Below are 13750 nucleotides of genomic sequence, written 5' to 3'. Positions count from 1 at the left end.
TTAAATCAGGAAATAAATAGGATTCAAACAATTAAGAACAGATCTAGAACTCTAAACACTTTTGTAAAATAAATCAGTTCTCGCTACAAATATTATCTAAATTTAAAACCAGAAAATCCAAATCTCTTTGTAAAATTCTAGGTTAAAAATCAGCAATAAAATCAGGGTTAGATTGTTCACAAAATTATTAAATCAAATCTCTTTGCAAGAAATAATTTTGCTCATCAAAAGGTTTTATCATGAAAATCAATCATATTCTCATATCAATTTATTTTCCTAAGGTATTAATTCTAGGTGATCAATCAAGAATTAATATGAAAAACAACCTAAGATGAAGATCTAGATAGATAAAGAATTAAATAAACAGATCTAATAATTCATAAAATCCCTATGAAAAACCCTAAACCTAACAAGCAAACTACTCAGACATAATAATCAATGAAGAACAAAACATTTTTCTGAATAATAAGCAATAGAGATTAAAAAGAGTAAGAAGGAGTTCAAGAATTCTTCTCTACAAAGCAGATCTCTCTCTCCCCAAAAAGCTCTCAAAATCTCACAGGGTTGCAGAAAAATAAAACTTGCTAGAAAATAACTTAAGGGTTTTAAAAACCTAAAAACTATATATATATGTCCTAAAACACGTTAGGGACTTATGTTGCAATTTGGAAGACTTTAGGGCAGAATTGTAAAACTTCCAATTTTGTGATTCTTCATCGTCTGAAGAGGGTGTCGAACGATGCTCCAAATCTTGGTGTCGATCGATGCTCATGCTTTGATCCGATTCCAACTTCTCTTCCTTGATGAATTGCTCCAAAATATCTCTAATTGCTCCATTTTGCTCCTTTCATGCCAAAATCCTAGAAAACCTGTAAAGACTCAAAAACATCCAAGAAAACAAATCAAAAGACTCTAAAAGACTCCTTATATCATGGTTAAAAACCACAAAAACCATGATATATCAGCTATCGGTCGATAGTCAGAGAGGGTTGTTGGATTATCTATCTTCGGAATCATACAAATATTTGTGTGATTTATGCTTGGTTTCATTGTTGAAGTTCTGAAGAAAGACTTCACTTCTTGAATTACATGCTATCCTACCATGTCCCAACACTGTTTGTAAAAGCGGGCTGTAAGGCCATCTGGGCCAGGTGCTTTATCATCCCCAATTAGGCATACTGCATCGTTTTTATCTTTGTCACTGAACTCTCTCGTTAAACTGACATTGATATCATTGGTTACAGTTAGGACAAAATCAGCCAGTTCTTGGGGAGAGACATGGTGATCATTGGTAGAGTAAACTCGAGTAAAATACTCCTGCGCGTGCTCAGCAATATCTTTATCCCCCTGAAGTAGATTTCCTTGGCCATCTAAAATAGAGATCATCCTTTTTTGTGCATATCTTGACTTTGCAAAGGCATGAAAGAACTGAGTAGTACGATCACCTTCAGCCATCCATTGATTACGACTTTTTTGTTTCCAATGTTTTCTCATCATTCTAAGCTTTCGTTAGATGCTCCTGCAATAGTGGTATCTGTTGCCGTACTTGTCTGATTGGACTCTCCATTGCCAAGTTTAATTTCTGTTGTAGACTTTTTATTCTTTTTTCAGCATTTAAGTTTGATTGATGCTTCAGTTTTGCCATGGCTTGTCTGCAACTAGATATTATTTGGTTTATGGGGATATCACTGTTGTTGTTTTCCATTGACCATCCCTCCTTAACCACTGAATTGAAAGATGGAATATCACAGAGACGTTTATTAAATTGAAAGGCTCTTCGACGTTGAAATTGCCTCTCATTAAAGTGAAGAAGTAGAGGCTTATGATCTGAACCAGTATAATCCAAAAATTCAAGCTCTGCATTAGGAAAATGTGCTCGGCCTGATGAGTTTATCATTGCTCAGTCTAGACATCAGTGGATCGTATGTGAATGGCATTCACCCACCCAAGAAAATCTATTTCCTCGTGATCGAACATCTAAAAGGTCACAAATGGAGATCATCTCTCTAAACTCTCGAAATGTCCATTCCTCTCAAGCTGGTCCTCCAGATTTTTCTTTGTTTGAAAGTATCTCGTTAAAATCTCGAATGAGTATCCATCCACGTATTTAGACGAGATGATGATAGGGCTTTTAATCTGTCCTAGAGATGGTAACGTTCACTCTGAGTTGGGTGACCATACACACAAGACAAGTGGAAACATGTATTATTTAGAGTTACGGAGATGTCAATGAGTCTCTCATCCTTTGAAATTAGGGAGAGAGACACATGACTTTTCCACATCAAAGCTAAACCACCACTCCTTCCTTGAGGGGTTACTGTTATTAAGTTTGAGAATCCTAAATCACACATAAGTCTAGAATTTAGATAATACATCACACTGATTTAAAGTTTCAGAAAAAAAAAAAAACATCACACTTAGTAGTTATACATAGACGACGTAATCGAGATTTTGTCCGCGGCGGACCTATGTCCTGATAGTTCTAAGATAGGACTCTCATATTGGATCTGGGGGTATCAGGTCCCATGTGCCTCCGTCGAACCCATTTTCGTTTCCTTAATTCTAATAAACAAGTTTTTCATCTCCCTAACTCTTTTAGTCTATTTATATACTGTTTTCATATAAATGAGTCATGTTTTTCATATAAATGAGGCATCTTTTTTTTCTTAATTATATTAGGCAACATCTCTTAGTATGCTCAATTCTTTATATTCACAGGGCTCATGCTCGTAACTATATATATATATAGTATCAACAAAAAAAAAGTAAAAGAAAATCAAACCTTAAATATTGTAACACTATATTACTACTAATAAAAGGGACATATTGAGCCCTCTGAGAGTGTCCACGTCAGATTTTTAAAACTCATTTTTAGATTGCCACGTGGCAAAGGCAAAAACTCTATTCTAAAAAATCTATAATCCCGTTATTATCGCCTAAATATGTCTATTCTTCTTCCTCTTATTTTTCTTAATCATCAAACTATAATCCTTAATTATCATTCATCGTCCCTTGAGTTAACAATCCACTTTAAAGAATCACTTAATCTCCCCATCAGTTAGGGGGAGGTATTGGTTTAGGATTTAGAAAGAGTTTTAATGACTTTGTGTTTTTAAAAATCTTGCTGATTTTTTAAATCATAGAAAATTAGAAAGTAAAAATGAAGGATTCTATAAGAGATTGTTTAGGAAGTTATTTTAAATCTTGCTGATTTGTGTTTCCTAATCTTGTAAAATATTTCATAAAATCTTTCAAAATCTTTCTATTTGATGAAAGAGTTTTCATGACTTTTGTTATGAAGGAAATGTTATAAAATCCTAAACCAATAACACAAAATTTGAATTCATTAACAATCCATGATTCTTTTGTTTTAATTGAATAACATAAAACTTTTAATGACTTTATAAGACTCTTAATCCAATAACACTAGATTTATCAAGATTTTAGATAACTTTTTACAAATCCACAACCAATAACACCAAATTTTTAAAGAGTTTTAAAAAGTCTTGATTGAATAACAACATATTTTACATAACTTTTAAAATCATTCAAATTCTTTCTAAATCCTAAACCAATAACCCCCCCTTAATCTAACTCTCTTTTTCAATGCTACCTCTCCAATCCGATCAACGGCGGCTAGATTTTGTCTCCACCAAAAACGAACCGTCGCCACCAGAGGCCCATCAATGGTTTTCCAAATTCCGTCGCCACCAGAGCCGTCAATGGTTTTCCAATTGTTGTGTAAAAACATAGAGAAACTGATCGAAGAAAGGGGCATACTCATGCAAAACTAAAATAATAAATCGATAGGCAAGCTAGCGGAACGAAGAAGGTGACAGAGATCAGAGATGTCCATGTCCAATTCCTCCATGTAAGTAAACGTAATATCCGACAATAATAATCTAAAATCTGGATTCTCTTGGTAGGACATCTCTCTTAAATTCTGCTTTCTAGGGTTTCTTTGTTTTTGTTATCTATGCTTCGTTTTCTGTAATAGATGTGCGTCTTATTGGATTTGGATCTTAGAACCCGAATCTTAATGAAAACTTCTATATTAAAAAACGTCATGACTTCTTCTTCGTCTTCTATGTTTGCAATTGATATATAGCTCTCTTAAATGGCCACAAGAACAAGATCATGAAGCTTTGGTAATTACAATACATATATGCACTTCAGCACTTGCTCTCCTCTTCTCAACGATTGCCACTGAACTAATGGATGGTGAGTGTGTCTCTCCTAATCGCTTTCTGCTTCATATATATATATATATATATATATATATTGGTTTTGTTTTCCCATGAGATTGAATGGTGAGTGTGTCTACGGTTTGAGTTAGCCGGAGTTGTAGTCCCTTGAAGTTTAGTTAAAGCAGAGCTTCCTGAACATGGAACACCAAAAACATTTTATGTGACTCTCACACCCATGCATTATAATTGAGTTGCTAGCCAAGCAGGTAAGAAGAGATTTACATCATTAATTCTGAACTTAGTTTTGCTTTTGTTTTCTTTCATTTATGGATTACATATATATACATTATAAATCTTGACTCTTTCATCTCTTTTTCACTAATTTATGGAAGCAGACGGAGAAGATACATGGATAGAATGGACCGAAGATTACTTGAGTGAGAAACTTAACAGTAAAATTGTCTAGAAGAAAAGACTTGACGAAGCAGGCTAGAGAGCTACAGAGCAGGTACAAACGCTTTTGCATAGAGTCTATTTTGTTGGCTAATTCGTTACCAAAGATGAAACATCATATATCATCCAAAGAATCTGGGTTCTGAATCTTTTAAGTTGTCTTCGCACAACTCTAGCTCTGGAGAAAGACAAGATGAGCATGATCCTAAAGCACTGGTTAGTACATCTATAATTCACTTCCTGCCATGTTCTTTTTGTTGTTTTGTTTTTACAGTGCTTCTGTTTTTGCAGCTGCAAATCATTGACCATGTGAAGAGTGAAATTTATTGAGTCTGGTTTTTGAACGAGTAAAGCGTGTGACTCATTAACACTTTCCTTTTTTTCTTAATCATTATGCAAGTTTAAATTATATATAACATGCATTTTAAAAATAGACCTTAAGAAGGTTTTTGATACAAGAACACTACCTCAAATAGTACATAGTAATATTGGATCATGAATTCTGAACTTGCAGTGGTAATTTACAGCTTAACTCCTTTCTCTCTTTCGTAGAAACTTTGAATAAATATATTTCAATAACAATTCTTTCTAGCAGATGCATTTGCGGTTGCTCCACTTTATCATTAGACTTTGTGTAGGTGAGTCAAAAAAGTATGGTACTTAATGTTTGTTCCTTACAAGAATACTATGCATTTTCTTTGAAGAAGAGGAAGTAGGCAAGGGGATAGCATCATGAAGACTATGTATAATATTTTCTGTGCATATTTAAGCGCCATGAAAACTAAGTCGGAGATGAAAAAATTAGCATTTGATTTAGAAGAGGATATTTCTGTTTGCTACTGATCCATTCAACTCGATCGGGTCAATCTTTCTTAATTCTCCCATCCACATATTATTCTGAATTTTTTCTAGGTAATCTCATATTACGGTGTACAACTTGCCATTTTCTATTATTTGCAGTTGTATTTATACTAACAAAATTGATGTATGTGTGTATACAAACAAGGACATCAAGTGAAGAAAGAAAGCGCTGCTACCCTCTAAACCTGTGATTCAGAAGAGAATATTCAAAAAGCATGGAAAAGCAAAACACGCATACAGCTCCTACTAATTATTGCCTCGAAGGTATATTCAAATCTTCTTTGAATTGGTCAAGTCAAGCAGGGTTTAACCAAGGTGATTAAGATTATAGATTTGACCCTCCCTTTCCTAACACTTCTAATTAACTTCTTTATTTTTTCAGACCATGGTTAATGCAAAGAGAAAAAGTATCCACTCACTCGAAATCTTGAAATGATTTTTCTGGGTACAAGTTTCAAGCCATACTTGATAATCATCGCAAACATGGGCCACATTACAAAGTTAGAGTGCTAGATGGCTACAGATCAACGTGTTGTACGTAATATTTTCTAAGCGTGTTCTTTAGCTAGAAAATTATGTCCAGCAAATGTGATGTGGTTTTATAAGGGCTATGAGTGTTTAAATAGACTTTGTTTGTCGTTTTAATGCCATGACTATTTACCTACTCACTTGAGGTATCTTTCTTTTTGAAATCAAACACAATATATAAGAAAAGTTAAAAAAATACTAAAGTTATGGGATCATGAGTACGTAATATTAGTCTCCATCCTCGGCCACATATCACAAAAAACTAGGGAGTACGGAACCAAAAATAACTCATCACATGATTTCAACTTATATTTTTGGTAATACTCTTAAACTTTTTCTTACCATTCGGTGACTTGTGAAACTAAAAACTATAGCTGTCAATTGGGCTCTCGGCCCATGGTCGAGACCAGTCCAAACTATTACGGGCGGGCTATGGACATGCCCAATAATTAAATGGTCCTATTGGTCCAAAGACCAAATTTGAACCATGACCAAATGGGCAAAACCATATGGACATTGGGCATGCCCAATTCTCTAAAATTCTAGGGTTATGTAATTTTGGGGGAAAATTAGATTTTACAATCGATCATCAAAGTCTTCTTCCTTCTTCTTCTACAATCGTATTTACAGATCAAATTCTTATAATTTCACATCAGATGAGAGGATTCAACCATCGTTCATCATAGATACTCTCTTCTTCTTCTCTCGTGTTCGTCTTGCAAACGCAGAAGAAGTGAAAGCAAAACACATACAAACGCAGTCACCTTCTCTGTCGCCTCTTCCTCTGTCAATCTCATCGCAACCATGGTAGGCATCTCTGCTCTCTAAATCACTCGTTACCTTAATCCAACACTGATTCCAAATGCTGAGTATAAAGCAAACTGACCCTTGTTTCTCGTATTTGCAGATCATATCAGAGAAGAATCACCGTGAGATCTCCAAGTACCTCTTCATAGGTACGAACTTGATTTGAGCTTATGAACCTAGTGGGTTTTTTAGTAAATGGGTTTATGCATAGAGAGACAATAGCATTGATTGATTGAGTGATTGATTGATCTGGTTCGTTGTTTCTCATAAACAGCAATGAAACAACGTTTTTGTGTTTTTGAATGAGTGATTGATTGATCCTTAATAGTTCAAGGTGTATCGCAAAAATAATAGAAGTGTAGACTTTGTTTTTGATCTTTAACTCAGAATTCTTACTTTGTTCATTTCTGATCAAAGCTTATTGCTTTGGCTAAGGGTTACATATGTATATGTATGGGCATTATTATAAAACACACTTTGATGCAAAACACTGAAAAAACAAATGATTGGGATTGAGAATGCTTTTCTCGGTAGTTTTTAAGTTGTTTAGATGATAAGGAACAAACTCGAATCTCTATGTTTCTCTTACAGCCGTATCTTGCCTTACTTAGTCACTTGATCATGTGCCTGTAAAGCACGAAGCTTTTGTTAGAAGTTCTAACCATAGAGGTGTGTAGTCAAGTTTGCTTGAGCATGAGTCTCCAACCTGATCACCCGTTTTACTCTTTGTCTCTCTGTCTCTTTCTAAAGCTCTAAGCTTGTAAATTTCTGATTGTTTCATTCATCTTTCTCATATAGCATTGCGTAACATGTAATTCAGGTGTTTGAAGCTGGGATTGTTTGAAGCTGAGCATCATTACTACGGGAAACATTAGACTTTACTTTGGTACCAGCACTCTTGCTCTGGTAATCAATCTCTCTCTGTTTTTTAAGAGTTCATCATCGAGTATATAAATATGATAAGCTTTTGTTTTTTAAGAGTTCATCATCGAGTTCATCATCTCTTTCATTTCATCGAGAATTATACGTATATACGACTCTTACATGGTTATCATTTTGATATTCCTTGCGTTTCAGATTGATTCAACCAAGTACAAGAGCTGAAGAACATCTCGTATGGTTCCAGAATTTTGCTGAAAGAGAAGGAGACATGGTATTGTTCTATACTTTAATAATTGTTCTATACTTTAATAATTGATTAATTCTTTACCGAGAAGGATAGTCAAGTATATTGGTTTTTTTTTGCTACTCTCAGGTTAGGATAATGGATTTGGATAGTCAAAATCTGATTGATCAATTGGCTAATGAAGAACACTTGACTGATGAAGACAATTTGGCTGATGAAGACAGTTTGGCTGATGAAGATATGCCACCAGCAAATGAGATTGTACCTCAGGAAACTGCTTCTTCTACTGAACAAGGTACAAGTAGTTCAAAACCTTCTAGTAGACGTCATGCTAGATGTTGGAAGAACTTTACACTAGGAAAGAAACATGTTGATGGACCTAAGGCTGGTAAACATGATGTTACATGCAAACACTGTAAGAGATATTATTGTTTGAATCTGAGTCGAAATGGTACTAACACCATGAATCGCCATATGCGATCTTGTTCAAAGACTCCTGGGAGCACACCTAGCATTAATAGGAAGCTGGATATGGTTGTCTTTAGAGAAAAAATTGCAGTGGCTTTAATTCAGCATAATCTCCCATATTCCTTTGTTGAATATGAAAAGATTAGGGAGGCTTTTACTTATGCTAATCCTTCTATAGAGTTTTGGAGTAGAAATACTGCAGCATCAGATTGTTTCAAGATTTTTGAGATGGAGAAAAGTAAGCTTAAGACAGTTTTAAGTAAAATCTCTGGTAGGATTTGTTTGACAACGGATTTGTGGAGAGCTATAACAATAGAGGGTTACATTTGCTTAACAGCTCACTACATAGATGTTGATTGGGTTTTGAAAACCAAGATACTATCTTTCTGTGCTTTTCCGCCTCCTCATACTGGTGTAGCTATAGCAATGAAGCTTATTGAGTTATTGAAAGATTGGGGAATAGAGAAGAAGGTGTTTACTCTAACAGTAGATAACGCTTCTGCAAATGATAGTATGCAAGGTATTTTGAAGAGAAAGCTACAAAAAGATTTGGTTTGCAATGGGGAATTTTTTCATGTAAGATGTTCAGCGCACATCTTAAATTTGATTGTGCAAGATGGTTTGGATGTGCTTAGTGGAACTTTGGATAACATCAGAGATAATATTAAGTATGTCAAGGGATCTCAGTCTAGGATTGATTTGTTTCAGAACTGTATGGAAACAGTTGGAATTCAAATTGAAGCTGGTTTGGTTTCAGACGTTTCTACTCGTTGGAACTCTACATTCCTAATGCTTTCGAGAGCTATTCAGTTGAAGGATGTATTAAGAAACCTAGCAGAGGTAGATAGGAATTATAAGAATTTCCCATCTGATGTGGAGTGGGAAAGAGCAGAATCGATTTGTGATCTTCTAAAACCTTTTGCTGAAATTACAAGAATGATTTCTGGTTCATCTTACCCAACAGCAAACTTGTATTTTATGCAAGTGTGGGCAATTAAATGTTGGTTAAGAGATCATGAAGATTCAAGTGATGAGATTATTTGTCAAATGGTGGAGGATATGAATGAGAAATTTGACAAGTATTGGGAAGAATTCAGTGACATACTTGCAGTTGCTGCAGTTCTTGATCCCAGATTAAAGTTTCCATTTCTGGAATATTGTTACAACACTTTGGATCCTTCAACCAGTAAGTCAAAGTTGGCCCATGTCCGCAGCAAAATGGTGAAGCTTCTTACAGCTTATCAGAAAAGCACAAGTAACGTTACCACATCCAGTTCACAAGTTCCAAGAAAGAGTGTTCCTTATGGATATGATGTAAGTAAACTCTCTATTTTATCTCTGTTTTATCTCTGTTTGTTTGCTGGATGTTAAATTGTTTGTTGTGCATTATTTCAGGGATTTTATTCCTACATTTCTCAAAAGACTGGTGGTAATGGTAAATCCCCTTTAGACACCTATTTAGACGAGGAGGTGTTAGATATGGTCTCATTTAGGAGTTTGAATCTGATTGGTTATTGGAAAGACAATGCAAATAGATTTAAAGAGCTTGCATTGATGGCATGTGACGTCTTGAGTATTCCTATCACAACAGTTGCATCAGAATCATCTTTTAGTATTGGCAGCCGTGTTCTTAATAAATACAGGAGTTGCCTTTTACCAACTAATGTTCAAGCATTAATCTGCGCAAGAAACTGGTTTAGAGGATTTGAAGATGTTGGTAAGAATTCTACTTTTTATTTGCATGTTGATTTGAATGTTGTAGGTGATGAATTTTTAACTTTATTGATTTGAATGTCGTAGGTGATGAAGAGTTCAAGTTTGTTGAAGAGGAAGGGAATATTGTTGCTGTCTAAGTTTATGACTTTGGTTTTTGAGTTATGAGTTTATGACTTTGGTTTTTGAGTTATGAGATTATGACTTTGGTTTTTGAGTTATGAGTTTATGACTTTAGCTTTTGAGTTATGAGATTATGACTTTGGCTTTTGAGTTATGAGATTATGACTAGCTAATCTTCTTGTCTAGAACATTTAGTTTTCACTCAGACTCGATGTAAGTTATGGAGAAGCCTTGGTGCTTCTTCGTATGTCTACACTTTGGTTTTTGTAAAATAAATATCAGATTTTGTAAAATAAATAAGATGTAAAATAAATATCAGATTTTGTAAAATAAATAAGATGTAAAATAAATATCAGATTTTATAAAATAAATAAGATTTTGTAAAATAAATAAGATTTTGTAAAATAAATATCAGATTTGTAAAATAAATAAATAAACATGTTTGGTTTAGTAGAAATGTTTTAAACAGCAAACACAAAATAAAAGAAACCTCAAAAATGAAAAGGTTGTCCAATGGGCATGTCCAAATGGACTTGGGCATATTTGGGACCATTGTCCAAATGGACCACTGTCCATTGTGGACCGCCCAAACATAGCCCATAAACAGAAACGCCCATATGGACACACCCATTGGACAATGGACAGCCCATTTGACACTTATACTAAAAACTGAAACTGAAAACGTTTATACATCGGCCGACCTTAGAGGTCTTTTCTTTTCGTAAGAGCATTAACGTCTGATGACACACAAAACAATTTTTTCAGAAACCCAACAAGAAGGGATGTCAATAACAAAGATAACATCACAAATATAGCCATACAAGTGAATAAAATGCTAATTCAAAGGGTGAGGTTGAAGATCGTTCGAGTGGTTGGCACATGAATAATTTCTTGGTGACAAGTTAGTTCGGCTTCGTATATGTTTTCCTCAAAGCACAACAAGGGAATGTAACAAAGCTCGGTCAGATGACATATATAAGAATCAGAAGCTAATATAGTCATATGTTTTAAACATGTTGTCAAGTTTTTTCCTGTTTTTATTTGACATATTCAACTAACTCAGAAAATATATAGTGATGGGACTGATGTCTGATGGTTAAGTTACATGTCTCTTTGATGAATCATGTTCTCGATGATGGCAATGATCATGTATGGGAATGCACATCAATCTACTTCTGTAATCAAGGACTAAATTTGGGTAAGAGATATTTTTTTCATGTCTTTTATGATTGTAGTTTACATGGATGATTTACATTTTTTCACTCTAACTTCTTGCTTTTTCGTTCCCACTAATAAAAAAAAAACGTATAGCCACGTTTTTGTCACCAACAATCGTGACTAAAAATTTATTTGTCACAAATTAACCACTAAATTTATTAGTAGCAATTTCGTGACCAGTTAGCCACGAAATAATCACGAATATAGCACGTGACAACATTTGTCACATAATAGCCACAAAAGATTGAGTGACTAAATAGACACGATAGTATTAGTGGCTAAACCGTGACTCCCACTAACCACTAAAATCTTTAGTAGCTAAATAGTGACTAAGGCCTTGCCACTAATTCTTTTCTGGTACTTTTGTGGCTATCCTATCAAATTATGTGTATTATATTTTATTATATCAGAAAAATAGTGTTACTAAATCATATAAAAATTAATATTAATAAATCATAAAATTGTTATCAAAATTCATTGAAATTAAATAATTCTTTTAAACCAAGTTTACTTGGTTTGGGTGGACAAACCCAAATAATTTCCCTCCATCCCAGCAGTTAATTTCTCACAACTCCACCAATTAATTTAGTTTCCCGGCTAAATGAAAATTTTGGCTAAATAGTAATATTAAGGGTATTATAATATACTACTTTTTCTCCTTCTTCGTTTATATCACCACCACACTTTTAGAAAAAAGAAACTAAATCTAAAAACCCTAACGCCTCTTCTTGTTCTCGCTTGAAGCTGTTGTCCCTAATCTAAAACCAGCTCCGACCGATCTATTCCTTGACGAACGGCAATGACTCTCTCTGGCCGTCGTCGCCCACAGTCTTCCGAGTCAGGTCCAGCAGGTAATTGACGGTGTCTCTTCTTCTTCTTCTTTTTCTTCTTCTTCTTTTTTCTTCCGATTGGAGAAGTGTTCCCTAATTACCAGTTATGTTTCTTTCCCTCTTTGTCTCCTTGCTCTATTTTTTCTCTTTCTCTAAGGCTGCTTAGATCTTTTGTTTTTGTTTCTGTTTAGAGTTTTCTAGGATTTGATTTGTTCATATTGTTGTTTTTGTTTTGATTTTATCACGTTTTCAACTCAGATGATGTTTAGATATGTTTGATTATGAATTTTAAACATGAATAAGTGTTCGATTTTTGTATTATAACTTTACTTATGTATTTGCTTTAACTGTGTGTAATTAATTGTGTAATTGTTTCTGAGCTTTTACTCATTTCAATGTCTTACGAACATGTTTATGTGGGTTAGGATTTGTAGATGTCGATTCTTAACTTGGCTTTGTTCTATGTTTAAATTTTACTCAACTTTGTGGATTTTTTTTATTTGTGCTTCTAATTGCAAGATCTGCAATGTAGATGGATGCCACCAGGAGCCACACACAAGCGCATCAGCAAAAAGAAGAGGACAAATCAGAGACCCATGTACATTGGCGAGGCTGATTAGGACACTCTAGTGGAGTACTGGGAAACAGAACCAGAAAAGAAGAAGAGAAAGAATGCTGGAAGCCACTTATCTAATCATGATGGCATAGGGGTTCACAAGCATTGTGTATGTCCTCGACGTTTTTTGCAGATTGAGCATGAGATGGTAAGTGTTATACTTCTCGTATGTTATTATTTACTTTAATATATGTACTAATGTTTCCTCTTTGTTTTTATAGATGATTGAGTCTGGTTTGGAGATGGAATCACCAGCCTTCACTGATCTTGTGCGGAGGATACACTGACGCAAAGATGGAATTTTCACGGAAGGTCTGATCTCTGTTTTGGAGACTAACTTCAAGTGACTCAACACCAATGTTGGAGATTTTAATACTAACGTGGGAATGGTTATGGACGAGCTGGTTGCATCGGTCATGTAGTCTCTTAAAGTTAGACAACCCTCTGTTGCTATGATGTTTATAGCTTTTATGTTAAACTTTCGAACAGTTAGACTTTTATTTTGTAAGTCTTTTTGGTAATATGTAAGACAAGAAGAACAGTTATTTAGTAAGCTCTTTTGGTCATATGTAAGATAAGATTACTTATGATTATGTTAAAATATTGCTATTCGACCACGAAACTAGATGATTATAAAATTAGTGGCTAAGTTTAGTCACGAATTAATTGTGGTTGCTTCGTAGCTACAGGGAGCCACGAAGTAATGGTGATAGTTTCGTAGCTACAGGGAGCCACGAAGTAATGGTGATAGTTTCGTAGCTAAGATTAGCCACGAATCATGAGTAACAAATTTGTGACTTCATAGCCATGAAAAGTCACG

General features: G+C 34.6%; 1 long non-coding RNA gene across 2 annotated transcripts; it reads left to right on the top strand.

Moving 5' to 3' along the window:
• LOC104787590 lies at positions 12155 to 13517 on the top strand. Of its 2 annotated transcripts, none has more exons than XR_767987.2 (3): positions 12155 to 12335; positions 12847 to 13078; positions 13152 to 13517. It is a non-coding gene; the product is annotated as an uncharacterized LOC104787590 (long non-coding RNA). The 2 variants fall into 2 exon arrangements; XR_767988.2 differs by having other exon boundaries at positions 12834 to 13078.

The sequence above is a fragment of the Camelina sativa genome, chromosome 5, assembly GCF_000633955.1.
Source record: "Camelina sativa cultivar DH55 chromosome 5, Cs, whole genome shotgun sequence".
Taxonomy (NCBI): Eukaryota; Viridiplantae; Streptophyta; class Magnoliopsida; order Brassicales; family Brassicaceae; genus Camelina; species Camelina sativa.
Note: the sequence above shows the minus strand (reverse complement) of the source record. Positions and strands in the feature narration are given on the sequence as shown.